The sequence below is a fragment of the Pteropus medius genome, unplaced genomic scaffold (genome assembly GCF_902729225.1).
Source record: "Pteropus medius unplaced genomic scaffold, Ma_sr-lr_union100, whole genome shotgun sequence".
In the NCBI taxonomy this organism is placed as follows: Eukaryota; Metazoa; Chordata; class Mammalia; order Chiroptera; family Pteropodidae; genus Pteropus; species Pteropus medius.
In genome coordinates, this window is record NW_024340849.1 from 42,644,423 (window position 1) to 42,662,110 (window position 17,688).

The following is a 17,688-nucleotide window of genomic DNA, read 5'->3' on the forward strand; positions in this document are numbered from 1 at the left end:
CCTTTGGCTCTCATAATTAGAGAGAGGGAGCCATCTGAACCAAAGAGTTATCTAGATCAAATATCTGGAGGAGACTTTAAATAAGACTTAATAAAGCAACAAAGAGAGTTAATCAGGAATAAGCATGATCTATAGCTCACCATATAGTCAGTATAAGTACACAACACACTATGAGTAATATAGAGTGAGTTTCTTGTGCCAACTTTCAATGTGTCTTCACTAAAACTAATTTAGGAGGGGTGTCCTTGTCCTTTTATCCTTTAAAAATATTTTTTTTCTGTAGTCAAGATTCTATTGATCTACTTCTTTCTAGAAAAAATGCACTTCTTTTTCCTTTTCTCTCAAGCACAATACTCTGACATTGGACATGCGGGTTTTTCCCCACACCGACCAATTCTCTGACACCAGCTGGGTATCCTATAATTCAATTCAATTCTGACACTAACTGGAGTTAGGATGGACCCCACAGATTAAGGGCTCAGTCTCATAAGATTGCCTTCCCACTTCTGACACCAATTGCAAATAGTAGGTCTCCAGGTTACCCACAACTTCTGTCTGGCTTGACTAGAAATTGGAGGTCCCCATGACCCCTTCATCAAGTTCAATAATTTTCTAGATTAACTCACAGAACTCAGAAAAACAGTTTACTTATATGGCTGATTTATTATAAGGATATTTCAAAGGATACAAATTAACAGCCAGATAAAGAGATACACAGGGAGAGATCTGGAAGTGTTGAAGATCTGAGTGCAGGAGCTTCTATCCTTGGAATTAGGGCACGTAGATGCATTCACCAACCTGGAAACATTCTGAATCTCATACTTTTGGGATTTTTATGGAGGCTTCATCACATAGGCATGATCTATGATTAACTTTCTGGAGGATCGGGGGGTGAAGATGAAATTCCAAGCTTGGTCTTTCTGGTGTCCAGCTACCATCCTGAAACTCTCTAGGACCCCACCCAGAGTCACCTCATTAGAACAAAAGACACTTCTATCACCCAGGAAACTCCAAGGGATTTAGGAACTCTGCGTCGAGAACCGGGTCAAAGACCAAAACATTAAGACAAAAGATGTTCCTAGCACTCTTATCATTTAGGAAATTACAAGGATTTAGGAACTCTGCTGGGAACGGGGACAAGGCCAATGTATTTTTTCTATTATTTCACAGTGTCCTATTGTCCCTCTTAAAAAATTGTTTCCTTATGTCGCCAATCCTCCATCTCTGTTTAAAACTGTTCAAAAGTGTAGATTTTAAGATGGAGATTTACAAATTACTCTGCTAAAGAGTTTGCTGACGATCTGCCTTTCTTATTACCTGCCTGGGAACCAGCTAGTCTCTATTTCCTGCCCTGGGCTCTTAGTCACCTCAGAGCTCCATCTCAAAGTATAATAGGAAAGAGATTTTTTTTTTTAACACCTTCAGCATCTGATATTCCTAGGTGGTTTCCCATCCAAGTACTAACCAGGCCCAACCCTGCTTAGCTTCCGAGATCAGACAAGATCAGGTATGTTCAGGGTGGCATGGCCGTAGACAGGAAGGAGATTTTTATAGTCTTCTCAACGTTGGGAGGTTTGTCTAGATAGGGCCCAAGCTATAAAAGGCTTTCTCTAGCATCCAGTTCTGAATGTCTTAGTCTTTCCTTTGCACTCTTTACTAGGGTCCTTCTTGCTGAAGGGTCTGTTTACTCCTGGCCCTGAACCTCATATATGACATCCAATTCTTCTTCTTTTATTCCCTGTCTGGACCAAAATTGGGTTAGAGAGTGGGAAATCCATGAATTTCATGTCATGAGCTCACAAGGAATCTCTCTAGGCAAGACTCAATTGGTGAATGCTGCATGTGATAATTTACATTTCTTTTTTGGGGTGGCGGGGGGTGGTTAGTTGAGACTTGCAGAAGGAAGTGATTCTTGAGGAACTGACAGGGGAAGTGAGGCTTTGCTCTATGTGGGAGAAGTCCCGTCACATTCAAGTCAAATAGCCTGAGAAAATGCTGAGACATAGTGGCCAGAATCAGGAATTATAAATTTGAGAACTGTGTGAAGCACAAATCAAACAGATCATTCTAAATTATTTCACTTTTCTTTTTTATTATCTAATAATTCTAAATTATATCTAACCCTACAACTCTAAAAATATCACTAAAGTATGATTATTTGTGTTTTGCTTTATTTCTTCATTGGGTTTTTATAAACAAAGAAAATTCCCACATCAGACCACTTGATTAATTATTTGTAGCCAGAATTTTTTTTTAATTTAATTTTATTAATTTCAAGTATATAGTACATTGGTTAGATATTCATATAGTTTAAAAAATGATCCCCCTAATTGCTCCTTCTCTCTTCTGATTTTCTACCTAGCCAACATATTAATGCTAACTACATTCCCTACGCTGTGCTCCCCTGCCCCGTGACCATCTATCAACTACTAATTTGTACTTCTTTAAACCTTCACCCCATCCTCCCAGCCTCCCAACTCCCCTCCCCTCTGCCTGTCACCAAATCGTCCACTATATTTGTGAGTCTGTTTTTGATTAGTTTGTTCTTTTTGTTCTTTAGATTTGCATATAAGTGAAATGATATGATATTTATCTTTGGCTGAGTAATATTCCATTGTATATACTAACCATAACTTCTTTATCCAATCGTCTGTTGATGGACATTTAGGTTGCTTCCATATCTTGGCTATTGTAAATTGTGCTGCTATGAATATCGAGGTGCATAGATCTTTACTAATTATTGTTTTGGTTTTCTTTGGATAAATACCCAGAAGTGCAATTGCTGGGTCAAAAGGTATATCCAGTTTTAATTTTTTGAGAAACTTTCAGACTGTTTTCCATAGCAGCTGTACCAATTTGCAATCCCACCAACAATGTATGAGGGTTCTCTTTTCTCCACATATTCGCCAACATTTGTTCTTTGATTTATTGATAATAACCATTCTGACAGGTGTGAGGTGATATCTCATTGCGGTTTTAATTTGCATTTCTCTGATGATTAGTGACCTTGAGCATCTTTTCATGTGTCTATAGGCCATCTGTATTTCCTCTTTGGAAAAGTATCTGTTCAGGTCTTCTGCCCATTTTTTAATTGGATTGTTTGTTTTTTTGTTATTGAGTTGTATGAGTTCTTGACATATATTAAATATTAACATCTTATCAGATATATCATTAGTGAATATCTTCTCCCAATCAGTTGGTTGTCTTTTTGTTTTGTTGACTGTTTCCTTTGCTGTACAAAAAATTTTTAGTTTGATATACTCACATTTGTTTATCTTTTCTTTTGTTTCCCTTGCCCGGAGAGATATATCTGAAAAGAAATTACTGTTAGCAATATCAGAGAGTTTAGTGCCTATGTTTTCTTCAGGAAGTTTATGGTTAAGGCCTTACATTTAAGTCTTTAATCTATTTTGAGTCTATCCATGTATACAGTGTAAGAAGGTGGTCCAGTTTCTTTTCTTTTCTTTTCTTTTCTTTTTGCTTGCATACATCTGTCCAATTTTGTGGCCAGAAAATTTCTAAGAAGGAAGAATCTTCTGTTTAGGATGATAAAAAAAAAAGTTCTGAAACGGATAGTGATGGTGACTGCATAACACTGTGAATATACTTAATGCCAATGAATTGTATGCTTAAACATGACAAAAGTACTAAGATTTGATATGTATATTTCACAACAATTTAGAAAATTTCTTAAAAAGGCAGAACGCCAAGGCAAATTACAGATCGTCAAACTCTCTTTGAGCATCTATAAGCCTTAGGAGATGGACACAACTTAGTATAACAGAGAGTCTGGAATTTGGAGCTGCACTGACCTGGATTCCCAGAGAGATTTTGTCCTTACTAGCTGTGTGACCTTGAGCAAGCTACTCAGCCTCCTTGGGTCTGAGTTTTTTTATAGTTAAGAAAGAGATATTAACTACTAAGTAGGATTTTTGCTGGGATTAAATAAAATAATGTAAATGTGGCATTTAGACTATAACAAATTAGTTACTCTTAATCCCTGGAGCTTTTAAAAACTATCCATGCTCAGACTCTACTCCAGCTGGACATCTACCACAGTTGGAAAGACCTGAAAAGTGGTAACTCTTATAGTTTAAAGCAGGCATTTCCATCAAGTATTAGTTCAAAGCTCCTTTCTTAATTTAGTGCTTCAGTGTTTTTGATACTTCTCACCATTATCTACATTTCATTTACCTTGATAAAATAAAAGCTTGCTGTCTCTTCACACCTGTTGACCTTAACACAACAGCCTTTTAATTTAGTGCTATGGTTGTTGGGTTTTCAGATTTAATTGTTATAAAATCCTCTCTTTGCTAGTTTGGTGATAATACCATGGAGGTGAGAAAAGAAGACAGAATTTATTAATCAGTAGAAGCAGGATAAATTCCAAGGCCCTGCCTGGGTTTAACCACAGTGAACCTCACTCAGAATACCTTGGAGTCTCACTACTTCTGAGTCACCTATTTCCCTGTTGTTACCCATGAATGCAAAGGGTATGTCCGCTTCCACCATATCCTTCTTTGCGACTTAGAAAAACTTTCAGATTTTTAAAAAGCATCCATCCCTGAGAATAACAATTTATATTCTTTCCCATACAGAATGACCAAATTCTCAAAGAATTTGCACTCCTTGAGAGTTATTAATTCATTCCTTTAGAAATCTTGTAGGTTCGGAGAAATAGTAATAACCAGTTATCAGATGGCATCTAGAGAGAAGAGAGACTGCCTAGAATGAAAGGGTGACCTACTGATTTAACAGATATTTACTGAGTGTGGTTCTGAGGGCTTTGCCTTTCTTAACTCTTGTGATCCTCACAACAACAACAATCTCATTTTATAGATATGGAAATGCAGTCCAGACAGGTTAAGTCACTGCATTTCGTGGCACAAGGAGCAAGTGGCAGATCCTGGGGCCCATGCACTTGTTACTGTCCAGTGTTACTACCCGCTCAGGCTCTGTGCCCAGCTGGGAATACCAGGGAGACAGCTTTTATCTGCAGAAATGCACTGAATCACAGCTGTTATAAAAGAAAGAGACTGCCCCTCACCTCCTGCTCACATGTCCCAGAAAGAAAACCTCAATCAGTGTTTAATATACCTAAATAATGTGACTTCTGACTAAGTACCACTCTAAAGAATGAGATTCCAGTCAAGGATATGCAAAACAGAAATTTTGACGTAAGGCGGTAAAATGATTTTATCTCAATGATCCTGTCCCCAAGACTGAAGGAACGTGGAGGAAAAGAGATTGTGACTATATATTTAATAGAGTTTCTAGAAAGCAGTATCTGGTTACCATTTCCTCTAGTTGTCCTGGTAAGTGAATTCCTGTACAAAAGAGAAAGAGGGAAGGTCATCAAATCCAAATTACTTCAAACTTGACTCCCAAAGCAAGCCTGGCAAATAACTCCATGCCAAAAGCTGAAAGAAGCTCTTGGGAGAGGAGCGCAGCTGGGCACTATCTGCAGGGGTTGCCAGAGTGAGCCAATAGAAATGCAGGATATCCAGTGAAACTTGCATTTCAGAAAAACAATGAATAATGGTTTTTTTTTAAAAGTATGTCCCCGTTGTTTATTAATTCAAGTTTAACTGCGAGTCCTATATTTTATCTGGCAATCCTACTCCCAACACAAAAAAAGCGTATGTCCTATTGTTTCCCCTAGATTCATTAGCCTTCCTGCCTCACTATACCCCAAAGAACAGAACTTTCCCTAAAGAGAAAAATTGTACATGAAATAATGTAAGGAATTTAAACATATCTGATACAAATCAAATCAGAGTACCAGGGTGTCAAGTGGATTTTATTATTGCTGTTGTCCTTCCCAAGTGAAAGAAACAAAAGTGTAAAACTAGCGGCCTGAGAGTAAAGAAACGGGTTCTAGTCCAGAGCCTGGTCTAACCATCCCGTTAGCCCCACCCCCACCCCCAGCTTTCCCTGCCTCCACCCCACTGAATCCTGGAAAACAGAGTTTCTTCCACTTGACAGTAGGTACCCACTTAGCGGTGGAAAAAGAGAGGTAGACATGGGAGAATTTGTGTATGTTTGTGCGACTTGCATGTTAGGAACAAACTATAGTTTGAGATTTTAAAGTGCACATTTATTTAATTAACATACGTAGATATTTTAGCAATTAAATTCATAGTGTTTTTGCCTGTTGTTTCAGTTAAAAATAAAAATTATACATATGAAGAGAGAGCCAAAGATAAATACATATAAACCCAGCTCTGCCATACACTAATTAGTTCCTAGAGTCTGATTTTTTTCTGAGCATCAGATTCTTCACATGTGCCGCTCAGAGCTGGTATAAAGAGCTCTAAGTTCTCCTCCTGTTCTAGAACTCTGACAGGACAATTCCTCAATGGGCTTCTGTAGGCTGCAGGAATTTCAAAACTCAGAAAAGGAAATTAATGTCACTACTTAGCTAGTTTTAGCTGGATGACAGAATCCCTCCAGCTTTACTTCTGAATAATCACCATAAAATGAAAAGGACTAAACCTTAGCCCCTGCCCTCCTCTTGCAAAATTCATATTAAATAATACCCGCATTCATTCTCCTGCACTAGCAAAACTTGCCAAAGGAGCAATTGTCCAAAGGCAATTGCCTCCAGGACCTTGCTCACCAGCCTCCTTTTGAAAGAAAATGAACCCTTTTAAGTCATGACACAAAAATATTCACACTTTGAGTGGGAAAGAGAAAATAAACTATAATCATAAACTTTCCTTTCCTAACTGTCTAAGTAGGTTCAGAGGATTCTGAAATTATTTCTTTTGGGGCCATTTCCCAGATCCAAAAAGACTTCTACACAATCACTGTGCTCACTTGCTTACTATAAGTAATCACAGTGTTCCCAGACAGCCATTAAAAAAGCACTTAGATCTCCAACCTGTGATTGTCCATTGGGCGAGTAGTAATTCTTCTCTTACCCACATTTTTATTTTGTACCTCGATTATTTAACTCTAAATATCAACAAGATCCATTAGTAGATGGCTAAACGTAGTAGAAATCCTAAAACTCCTTTTTATTTTGTATTATAAGTAGGAGAAAATATAATGGCTATTTAAATATAAGTGTAGCCAAATATAGTTGAATTGTATACACAAAGTTTTAGGGAATTCAAACTTAAAACTTTTGTCTCAAAATTCCGAACCTTGAAAAAGTGTATTTTAATAGCATTTTAAAAAGCTATTGAATTGCAAATGAAAGATTTCAAGTTAGAAAAATTGGATTGCCTTTAAAGTGACATTAATAGTAATAAAAATTATTTATTATTATTATTATTATTTTTATTATAAAATTATTTGACCTTCAAGTATCCCTTTCCTTTAATAATCTGAAGGACGCAACGATATGCTGCACTCTACTGGTCTCTTATGACAATAAAAGTTATGGATGGTGAACAAAAGCAACCTTTGGATTATTCTAGCTTCATCAGTGCTCAAAATGAAGAAGAAGAACTCTCTCTATTTTCATTTTCTTTTCTTCAATTTTTTGGGGTCTATTTTCCTTTTCAATTGATATAAAAAACGAAGATAAATTAGTTTCCAAAGCAAATCTGAGGTAGCTCTCTATCCAGTTGAAATTCACTAGATAATTACCAACTCTCCCATATTCTTTTTCAGCTGCCTGTGCTTAACATCTGGCTTGGAATAAAAACATTGTTAAAAAGAGAGTAAGCTCAGGTCTCTCCTCTGGATCTCTGGGAGGTAGATCCTGCTTTCTTTCACCTGTGGGGCCAACCTTATGTCTGACCATCCCCAGGGTCCTGTGACCATTACATAAGTCCTATCCCTGCCAGTGTGCTAAGGGGCACCTCTGAATGTGCTGACCAGCACCTTGAAACAGAGGTGCCAGACTGCTGCAGAGGGCTCTGTGCCATGCCTGCTGACAGTCTTCCACAACCACTGCCTAAGGTTGAGGCGGCGGGGCAGTAGACAAATTATGGGTACATGAGAGTTAATGAGACCACTCTAAAAGATACTCTAGAGTGCTGAGCTTCAGTCTTGGATTTTCTCTATGCAGTACAGAGTTCAGCTCTTTGCCTCCCAGGCCAGAAAAATCAGGAAAATGATTGTCCTTTTGGTTCACTCAATGCAGCCACCTTTCAACACCTCTCCTGAATCCTGGGTCTTCCCAAAATCTTCCTTGGCTAATCCTCAGGGAAACCTGCCTTGCAGTTTAGAAGTCTTCCATGACTTAATCCTTAACTTCTCCCTTCCTCCTCTCTCTTCCTTCCATTTTCCCTTTCCTTAACCCTTCCTCCCTCCTTCCTTCCTCCCCTGCTTTCCTTCCTTAACTTTTTTGTTTCTCTTTCTCTTTCTGCTCTCTCTAAAATTCTCATGTCAGTCCTACTTCCCAGGCCTGGGGCCTGTCAGAGACTCTTACCTGGTTTTCTACAGCATCATTATCTAATAGAAATGTAATGTGAGACACATCTATAATTTTAAATTGTCTAGTAGCCACACTTTAAAAAAGGTAAAAAGAAACAGGTGAGATTGATAATTACCTGCCAACATTCAGTTTCCCCTTTTAATTTAATAATAGAACCCCAATTTTAAAGTTCCTTTTCTCAGCCTCCCCTGCAATTCTTCATGGTCATGTAACCAAGTTCAGGCCAATGAGATGTAAGTGACAGTATCCAGTACCACCAAGATGTCTCCTATGGAGAAAAAAACACATATTTTCTGTTAACTCTACCCATGTTTAACATCTGGCTTGAGATTTAAAAATTCTTTAAAAAGCTAAAGTGAGCACAGTTCTCACCTTTGGAGCTCTGAGAGAGAGAGAAGAGCATTCTTGGCCTTCTTTCATCTCTTGGAATAAGCCTTGGAATGCCATCATGGAGCTATCATAGCCCTGGGCTGCTGACCACTGGACTCCTATGTGAGAGAGAAATAAATTTCTGCCTTATTTAAGTTATTGAAATTGTGAGCTTTTTCTGAACCCAATCTTGACTAACACATTTTCATAAGATGGATTTTGTTTACAATAAAATCAATCACAAACGAAAAGCAGGAAACCTGGGAAAATACTTTGTAGCAATGTCCCCACTAATGTCTTACCTTACTATGGTCTGTCTTCCAGAGATGTTCCAAGTGTCTACATGCACAAAGACTTTTTTGACTCACTGAATAACCCTGAAAAAGGAGCCTTCTATAGATAGTTACCAACCTCATTAAGAGAGAAACAGACTTACTTGAAACTACCTACTGCCATGTGCTGCAATAGGTGACAAAATGTCAGGTCGTATAGACTAGAGGTTCAGACTATATTTCACTTTAACATTTAAAGCTGAAAAATAAAAATGTTATTTTCCTGCTCACAAAGGTCAAGTGGAGCATCATGATGCACAGAGCTGCCCGCTGTCTCATTCATAATAAAAAGGGTTCCTTGATATTTTAGAACATGTGTCTTTGAAAGGAAAAGTGCTCTAAAGGCAATTCAGACCAAATAAAAAGGAAAGTAGGGTACAGCGAACAAAGTCATGTGAAAAATATCCTGGGAGAACCCTAAGTCACCTGGACAATGAACTTTTGCAATCAGAAACCGTCCTCTTGTGAAAAGGGCTGCACCCAAATTGCACTTCCCATAAGACCAATGGCTTCTTCTTCTGGCAAGGACACGGCAGGGATTGGCAGGCATTGGCTGGCAGGTGGTGTCTATTAAGATACCCACCTTACACTCCTGAAGAAAAAATTACTAAAATTCAAAAAAATACATTTACTTCAGAGTATTTCCAGTCAAGGTGACAGAGCCGAAAAATACTGTGCTCAATTTCTCCCACGACCACATCAAAATTACAACTAAACATACAGGATAACCATCATTAAGAACCACCTGAAGACTAGTTGGACAGAAGTCCTATAACTAAGGAATGTAGAAGGAGCCACATCAAGACTAGTATGAGGGACAGAGACACAAAACAGGCAGGCCCTTCACCCCCTCTGAGGCAGTTAAGAAATGGGAGCGACATCTTGGCTGCATTGGTCTCCCATGAGGAGTGAGAGGTCCAAGCCCCAGCAACAGGCTCCCCAGATCAGGGTTCTAGTGCCAGGAAGAGAAGTCTCCATAACTTCTGGCTGTGAAAACCCATGGAGACTGTGGCTAAATAAGACGGAGCACTGTTGGAGTCCCAGGCATACTTCTTAAAGGGCCCATGCAGGGACTTATTCACCGAAGGACTTATTCTCTCTGAGCTCCAGCACTGGGGCAGCAGCTCAAAAGCACCAGGGACATATGGAAAGGAAATGAATTGTCTAGGTCCAGGGCAAAGGCTTGAGGGGCAGCTTTCTCTCAGACAGACGTGCTGGCAGATGCCATTGTTCCTTTATTGAGCCTTCCCGCCACCAGCCCACAGGCACAGGTTGGCATAAAGTCTGAGTCTACATCAGTCCGGCTAACACAGCTTGCCCTGCCCTGGTGATTCCCTAAGACCGCGCCACATTCAATGTGTGGGCCCACTCAAGCCGCTTCTGGCAGCTTTTCCATACAGATGGCCTGTCTTGGCTCATGTTGCAAACTTTTCCAAAGTCTCTTAAAGGTTCACAAACCCTAAACAAGCAAGGTCTGGCTTCAGAGTGCCCTGTACATTTGCTAAGCAGCCCCAAGCCTGGCCTCAGTTCACAGCTTATCCTCTCCCAAGTGACTCCAAGCCCAGCACAAGTGGCAACCATCTACAAATCACTTTGTAGCTCACACTCGGAGGCCCTGTGCTGAGCACAAATGGCAGCTGATCTTGGCTTGCACCAGAGATCCCACTAACAGACCCCAGAACCAACATACCTGATGGCTAGTTTCAGACCACACCAGAACACCACCCAACCACCTCCACAAATGACACACCAAAAGGGTAGACTTAGCAGGCAAAGTTTGAGTCCCATTAAAGCAAATCCCATTTAGTGGGGTTAGCCTCCATACTACACCTTGTCTCCTGCAGTCATGGATAGTCTCCACTCAGTCGGCCTTATGGTCAATCCCATCCACTGAAGTGCCAATAGCAATCAAGTCTCAACTACAACAAAAAAGCACACACAACTCACACAAGGAATAAACCTGGAGCACCCAGCTTAGGTTACCAGAGAGACTGTGTCACTAAACCTCACAGGACACTTACTACATAAAGCCACTCTGCCAAGACCTGGAGACATAGTAACTCTATATAATAAATAGATAGAATCACAGAGAGGCAGCCAAAATGAAAAGACAGAAAAAACATACCCCAAATGAAAAAAAAAAAACAAAAAAACAAAAAAACCAGAACAAAACTTTAGAAAAAGAACTAAGCAAAATGGAGACAAACGATTTACAAGATGCAGGTTTCAAAACTGCTTATAAGGATGCTCAATGATCTCAGTGAGAAATTCAACAAAGAGATAAAAAACAAAAAAAAATGAAGATAGAAAACATTTTAAAAAAGAAGTAAAGAGTATAATGACTAAAATAAAGAATACATTAGAGGGAATCAACAGTAGATTAGATGAAACAGAGGCTCAAATCGGCAATTTGGAAGGTAAGGCAGTAGAAAACATCCAATTAAAACAGTAAAAAGAAAAAAGAATCCAAAAGAATGAAGCTAGGTCAAGGGGTCTCTGGGATAACATTAAGCATACCAATATTCGCATCATAGGGGTACCAGAAGGGTACCATGACTACCAAGGTGTTGTATAGAGGCTGCAATTTGCTTTAGTGGGACTCAAGGAGAAGAGGAAAAGCTAGGAATTGAAAACCTGTTTGAAGAAATAATGACGAAAACTACCCTAACTTGGCAAAGGAGTTAGACATACAAACCCAGGAAGTGGAGAGAATACCAAACAAGATGAACGCAATGAGGCCCACACTAAGACATATCATAATTAAAATGCCGAAGGTTAAAGACAAAGAGAGAATCTTAAAAGTATCAAGAGAAGAGCAGTTAGTTACCTACAAGGGAGTTCTCATAAGACAGTCAGCTGATTTCTCAACAGAAACTTTGCAGGCCAGAAGGGATTGGCATGATATATTCAAAGTGCTGAAAAGCAAGGACCTACAAACAAGATTACTCTACCCAGCAAAGTTATCATTAAGAATCAAAGGACAGATAAACAGCTTCCCCGACAAGAAGTTCATCACCACCAAATTAATATTACAAAAAAATGTTAAAAGGAATTCTTTAAGAAAAAGAAAGAAAAAAAAGGATAATAAACTTTGAATAATAAAATAGACATGTAGTTTAATTTTTTGAGAAATTATCATATTATTTTTCACATTGGCAATATCATTTTAGTTCCCACCTAAATGGTGACACACTCATGGGTTCCAATTTCTCCACATTGCCAGCCCTTGTTATTTTTCATTTTGTTTTGTTTTGTTTTTATAATATTCATTCTAATGGATGTGAAGTAATATCTCATTGTGGTTTTCACTTGCATTTTCCCTAAAGATTAGCAATGTTGAACATCTTTTCATGAGCTTATTGCCCATTTGTATATCTTTTTTGGAAAAATATCTATTCATGTCCTTTGTTCAGTGTTTGATAGGATTTTTTTGTTGTTGATGAGTTGTAGGAATTTTATATACATTCTGAATATAACTCCTTATTAGACATATAATTTGTAAATATATTCTCCCATTCTGTTGTTACCTTTTTACTCTCGTGCTAGTGTCTTTTGATGCACAGAAGTTTTTTAATTTTAAAAAATTACAATTTTTTCTATTTTTTCTTTTGTTGTCTGAACTTTTTCGTGTTCAAGAAATCATTCCCAAATGCAATGTCATGAAGCTTTGCCTCTAGGTTTTCTTCAAGAGTTTTAGAGTTTTAGCTCTTAAATTTAGATCTTTGATCCATTTTGAGATTCTTTTTTTTATGTATGGTGTCAGGTAACAGTCTAACTTCATTCTTTTACATGTGGTTAGCAGTGTGCTCAGCACCATTTGTTGAAAGACCATCCTTTCCCCATTGAATGGTGTTGGCAATCTTGTTGAAAAATCATTAACCACATATTTGAAAGGTTATGTCTGGGCTCTCAATTTTATACAATTGATCTATGTCTATCTTTAAACTGTATTTATTAGTGTAGTTTTATAGTAAGTTTTGAAATCAGAAATTGTGAGTCTTCTGACTTTGTTCTTCTTTTTCAAGATCGTTTTGGCTATTCAGTCTCTTGATGATTCCATATGAATTCCAGTATGGATTTTTTTATTTCTGCAAAAAGCATCACTGAGATTTTGATAGAGATTGCACTGAATCTGTAGATTGCTTTGGGTAGTATTGCCATCTTAACAATATTAAATCTTCCAATCTATGAACATGGGATGTCTTTCCATTTATCTGTTTTTTTTCTTTAATTTCTTTCAGCAATGTTTTGTTGTTTTCAGCGTATAAGTCTTTTACCTCCTTGGTTAGATTTATTCCCAAGTATTTTTTTATTCTTTTTGATGCTATCGTGAGTGGATTTGTTTCTTTAATTTCTTTTTTGGATTATCTATTATTAGTGTATGGAAATACAACTGATTTTTGTGTGTTGATTTCACATCCTGTAACTTTGCTGAATTTATTTATTAGTTCTAATTTTACTTCTTCCTTTCCAATTTGGATGCTTTTTATTCCTGTTTCTTATCTAATTGCTCTAGCTAAGACTTCAAATATTATGTCAAATACAAGAAACAAAAGCAGCATTCTTATCCTATTCCCAATCATAGAGGATTCATTGACAGTTAACCTTAACAAAGAACCAAAAAAGTACTTTGAGCTCTACTTAATAATATATATGCTTAAGTGTTTAGAAGTGAAGTTATTGATGCTTGCAATTTAGTTTGAAGTGAATCAAAACACAAAATAAACTGATATGTGGATTAGTAGATAGATATGTAACAAGGCAAATATAGTAAAATGTCAACTACCTAATTCCAGGTGGTAGGTATATGTGTGTTCATTGTGCAAGTCTTTCTAATTTTCTCTAGTTTTGAAATTTTTCACAGTAAATTTTTAAAGGTGAATCTTTCTCATTTTACAGTAAAAAATTACCTCTAAAAAGCATAAATTAAAAAGTCAAGGTTCTGCTTCTAATAGAGTAGAACTTGAGTATTGTTACAGACACTGTTAGCTGCCCACATAATAACCTGACACCCATGGAAAGGCTTAACTGCCGAGATACCTTTCTCAAGTTCCACTGTAGCTAGGAATTTTCATGGATCCATCTGTGACCAATTATACATTAGAAGAATTCTGCCATAGGGTAAAGTCTCTTCTGGGAAGGAAATTTTTTTTTTCTGGTGAAAAAAGATAATCATAAACAAAACTACTTCACAATTCTGACTTTGCTGTGCATTCTGCTTTTGAACTTGGTCATGTAAGGCCGTGATACCTGGCACTTCAGCAGGTATCTTGATACCATGAGTCTTCCTCTAAGCTGAAGACAAAAGCCAACAAGTGATTTTTCATGATTCAGGATAATGGAACGAATGATGGAAAGAGCCTGAGTGCCCAACAGCATCACTTAATTGTTGAACCAACGCTGGAACTTCCTACCTCTAACTTTGTGTTATGTAAAATAACTGATTCTTTAATTAAAGTTGATGATAGATGAGTATTTTATTTGCTACCTAAAAACACTTTAAAAGATACGACTTTAAAAATATATATATATATAGTGGCTAAGTCCATCTTAGTTTCTTAGATGGGAACCAGTTTCCCATCTAATGCAGAAATTCTTCCTAGAACTTCTATGACAGGTAGTGCTTGAACCAACTGTTTAAACACTTTCAGGGACAGAAAATTCACTGTTTTCTGACCATTTACTGACCTCCTCTAGTTATTACAGAGCTCTTTTAATATGTTAAAACAAAATATACCTCTTTACTATTTTTGCCCTTGGGTCCCTTGGAACAGTCCACAAGTTATTTCTTTCTCCACATTCCAAATATCTGAAAGTGACCAACAAGTATCTGAAAATGGCTCATATATATTCCTTTTGTATTAATGGTGAGAACTTCCATTCTTAGTTTCTTTAACTATTTCTTATAGAACACTGTTTTTAAATGTTTTCATATTCTTGTCACCCTTCAGTTTATACCAGCTTCTTTCTTTTCTTTTTTCTTTTTTTCTTTTTTCTTCTTTTTCTTTTTTCTTCTCTCTCTCTTCCTTTTCTTTATTTCTTTCTTTCTTTCTTTCTTTCTTTCTTCCCTTCCTTCCTTCCTTCTTTAACTATTCCTTCCCTTCCTTCCTTCCTTCCCTTCCTTCCTTTCTTTCTTTCTTTCTTTCTTTCTTTCTTTCTTTCTTTCTTTCTTTCTTTCTTTCTTTCTTTCTTTCTTTCTTTCTTTCTTTCTTTCTTTCTTTCTTTCTTTCTTTCTTTCTTTCTTTTCTTCCTTCCTTCCTTCCTTCCTTCCTTCCTTCCTTCAATTTCTTCCTTCAGCTATTATTCCTTCCTTCCTTCAACTTCCTTTCCTTTCTTTCTTTCTTTCTTTCTTTCTTTCTTTTTCTTTCAACAACTCTTTCTTTCTTTCTTTCTTTCTTTCTTTCTTTCTTTTCTTTCTTTCTTTCTTTCTTTCTTTCTTTCTTTTCCTTTTCTTTTCTTTCTTTCTTCCTCCCTTCCTCTCTCTCTCTCCCTCCCTCCTTTCCTCTCTCTCTCTCTCTCTCCCCCACTTCCTCTCTCTCCTTTTTAATGATACCTAGAAATAAACAAAACCCCTAGGTAAGCCCCGCTAGGACACGGTGAACCAGGATTACTTAGCTTAATCCAGGCATGTCATCAAATATCTAAATCATGCTTTTAAGTCTGCAGTTAGGCCAGTTCTTTCTTCTTCTGTATGAAAATAGATATTTTTTAACCTAAATGCAATTTTTCTAGTGAAAATTCATCTTATAGTTTTAATTCATGTTCTAGCCCCTGAAATCTTTGTGAATCTTGCTCTGTTACTCATTATATAAGCTATCCCTCCCAGGTTTTTGACACCAATTTATTAAATAAGCCTGTCTGATAGCTCTTCATCAAAATAAACAGTAAAATAAAATATAAAACAAGATCTCTAAGGAACATCATTGGAAACTAATCTCCATTTTGATACTAATAATGGTTAATACTCTTTAGGTGTTATTTATTGTTCAAAGAGCTTAAATATAGAGTGTCATTGGCCAAACATAATTAATGCTGAACAATAAATCTCATTTAAAAACAAAACTATTTAACACAAAAAAAGTGTATTAAATATTGAAAATAATGTTGTTTGGGAATTAATCATAAAAAATAAAACCAAAATTTTACAAAAGAATTCATTTTACTTTAAAGTTAAAATTTCAGTTATAACTGTAATCATGCATCAGTTCTGAGTATTAAAAAAGAATGGATCAAGTTCTGTTATTTTTTTTAGGAAGGGGAAATTTTTCTGACAAAACTACATGATAACAACATATGATAGTCTTCGTTTTACTTTTGACCTTCAGATCACAATCATAAAGACTGTTATTTTTACAAAAATATTAGAAGGCTTTATTAATTTTCCCAAGTTTCTTACTTTTCCTTTTATATTCAAATAATTCACTTCTGTAGTCTTTTTACATCTTCATCAATTTTTTTCTTCTTCAGTTAACAAGTCTGACTCATCCAGATTCTTCTTTGTTTTTTATTTTGGGTCTCATTCGATCAGTTCTCCGAAAGCCTTCTTAAAATCCTATATCTTTTGCAAGATTTATATTTCACTTTGCAATAGATTTGAATTCCTACAAATAAGATAGCTATTAAAATGATTCTGGACTGTCTACAGCCATGCCACCCTGAACACGCCCGATCCCGTCTGATTTTGGAAGCTAAGCAGGGTCAGGCCTGGTTAGTACTTGGATGGGAGACCACCTAGGAAGACCATGTGCTGTAGGCGTAAAAAATAAAAAATTAGGTACTGTAAACTGACAAGGTCCTTGCAATCTGTGAGGTCAACCAAGGGTTGCCTTGCCAAAAAAAAAAAAAAAAAAGATTCTGGATCCAGCTCATTCAGGTTAAAATTCACTTACTTGACCTAAGGCCTCAATTTTCTCATCTGTAAAATGGGTTAGTAAGAATATTTACTGTATACAGTTTTAACAAGTATTAAATGAGTTCATATGGGTTAAGCACATAAAACAGTAGATGGCACATAGTAAGCATTCAATAATATAATGCTTATTTTTATTATTGTATTATACAAGAAAATCAGCTAAACTGTATCCCCCAGAATTCATGTTCAAATCCTAACTCCCAGTATTTCAGATTGTGACTGTATTTGGAGATAATGCTTCCTGTATGTGAAAAAGAGGTCATTGGGGTGGGCTCTAATTCAAAATGACTGGTGTTGTTCTAGAAAGAGGATATAAAGACACAGACACACATAGAGATAAGACCGTGTGAAGACATAGGGAGGAGAAGGACATCTACAGTCAGAGGAGAGAGACCTCAAGAGAAACTTACCCTGGTGACGACACCTTGATCGTGGACTTCCCAGCCTCCAGAACTGTGATTTAAAAAAAAAAAATCTCTGTTGTGATCACTTTATTTTCTTTTCACCCTTATAGCTGAGGTTTCACACAGTGATTATTGGAATACAGAGTACCCTGGTATTACCAGCCACATTTCTGTATCTACAAGGATATCACGAGAGATTTCTGGCAAATGTCTTCTAAAATGTCATTTCTGAATACATTTTCTTGCTCCTCCAGGCAAGTGCTACAAAACGAAAATAAGGTT

General features: G+C 37.0%; 1 long non-coding RNA gene and 2 pseudogenes across 1 annotated transcript; 1 reads left to right on the forward strand and 2 right to left on the reverse strand.

The window, feature by feature from the left end:
* Positions 1-1,416: 1,416 nt before the first annotated feature.
* LOC120589885 (uncharacterized) lies at positions 1,417-1,535 on the reverse strand (annotated as a pseudogene).
* Positions 1,536-7,372: 5,837 nt separating this feature from the next.
* LOC120588112 (uncharacterized) lies at positions 7,373-17,459 on the reverse strand. Its single transcript, XR_005649144.1, has 3 exons — positions 17,413-17,459; positions 8,762-8,877; positions 7,373-8,657 (listed from the first exon to the last, which is right to left on the reverse strand). It is a non-coding gene; the product is annotated as an uncharacterized LOC120588112 (long non-coding RNA).
* LOC120589418 (uncharacterized) lies at positions 16,728-16,846 on the forward strand (annotated as a pseudogene).
* Positions 17,460-17,688: the final 229 nt, after the last annotated feature.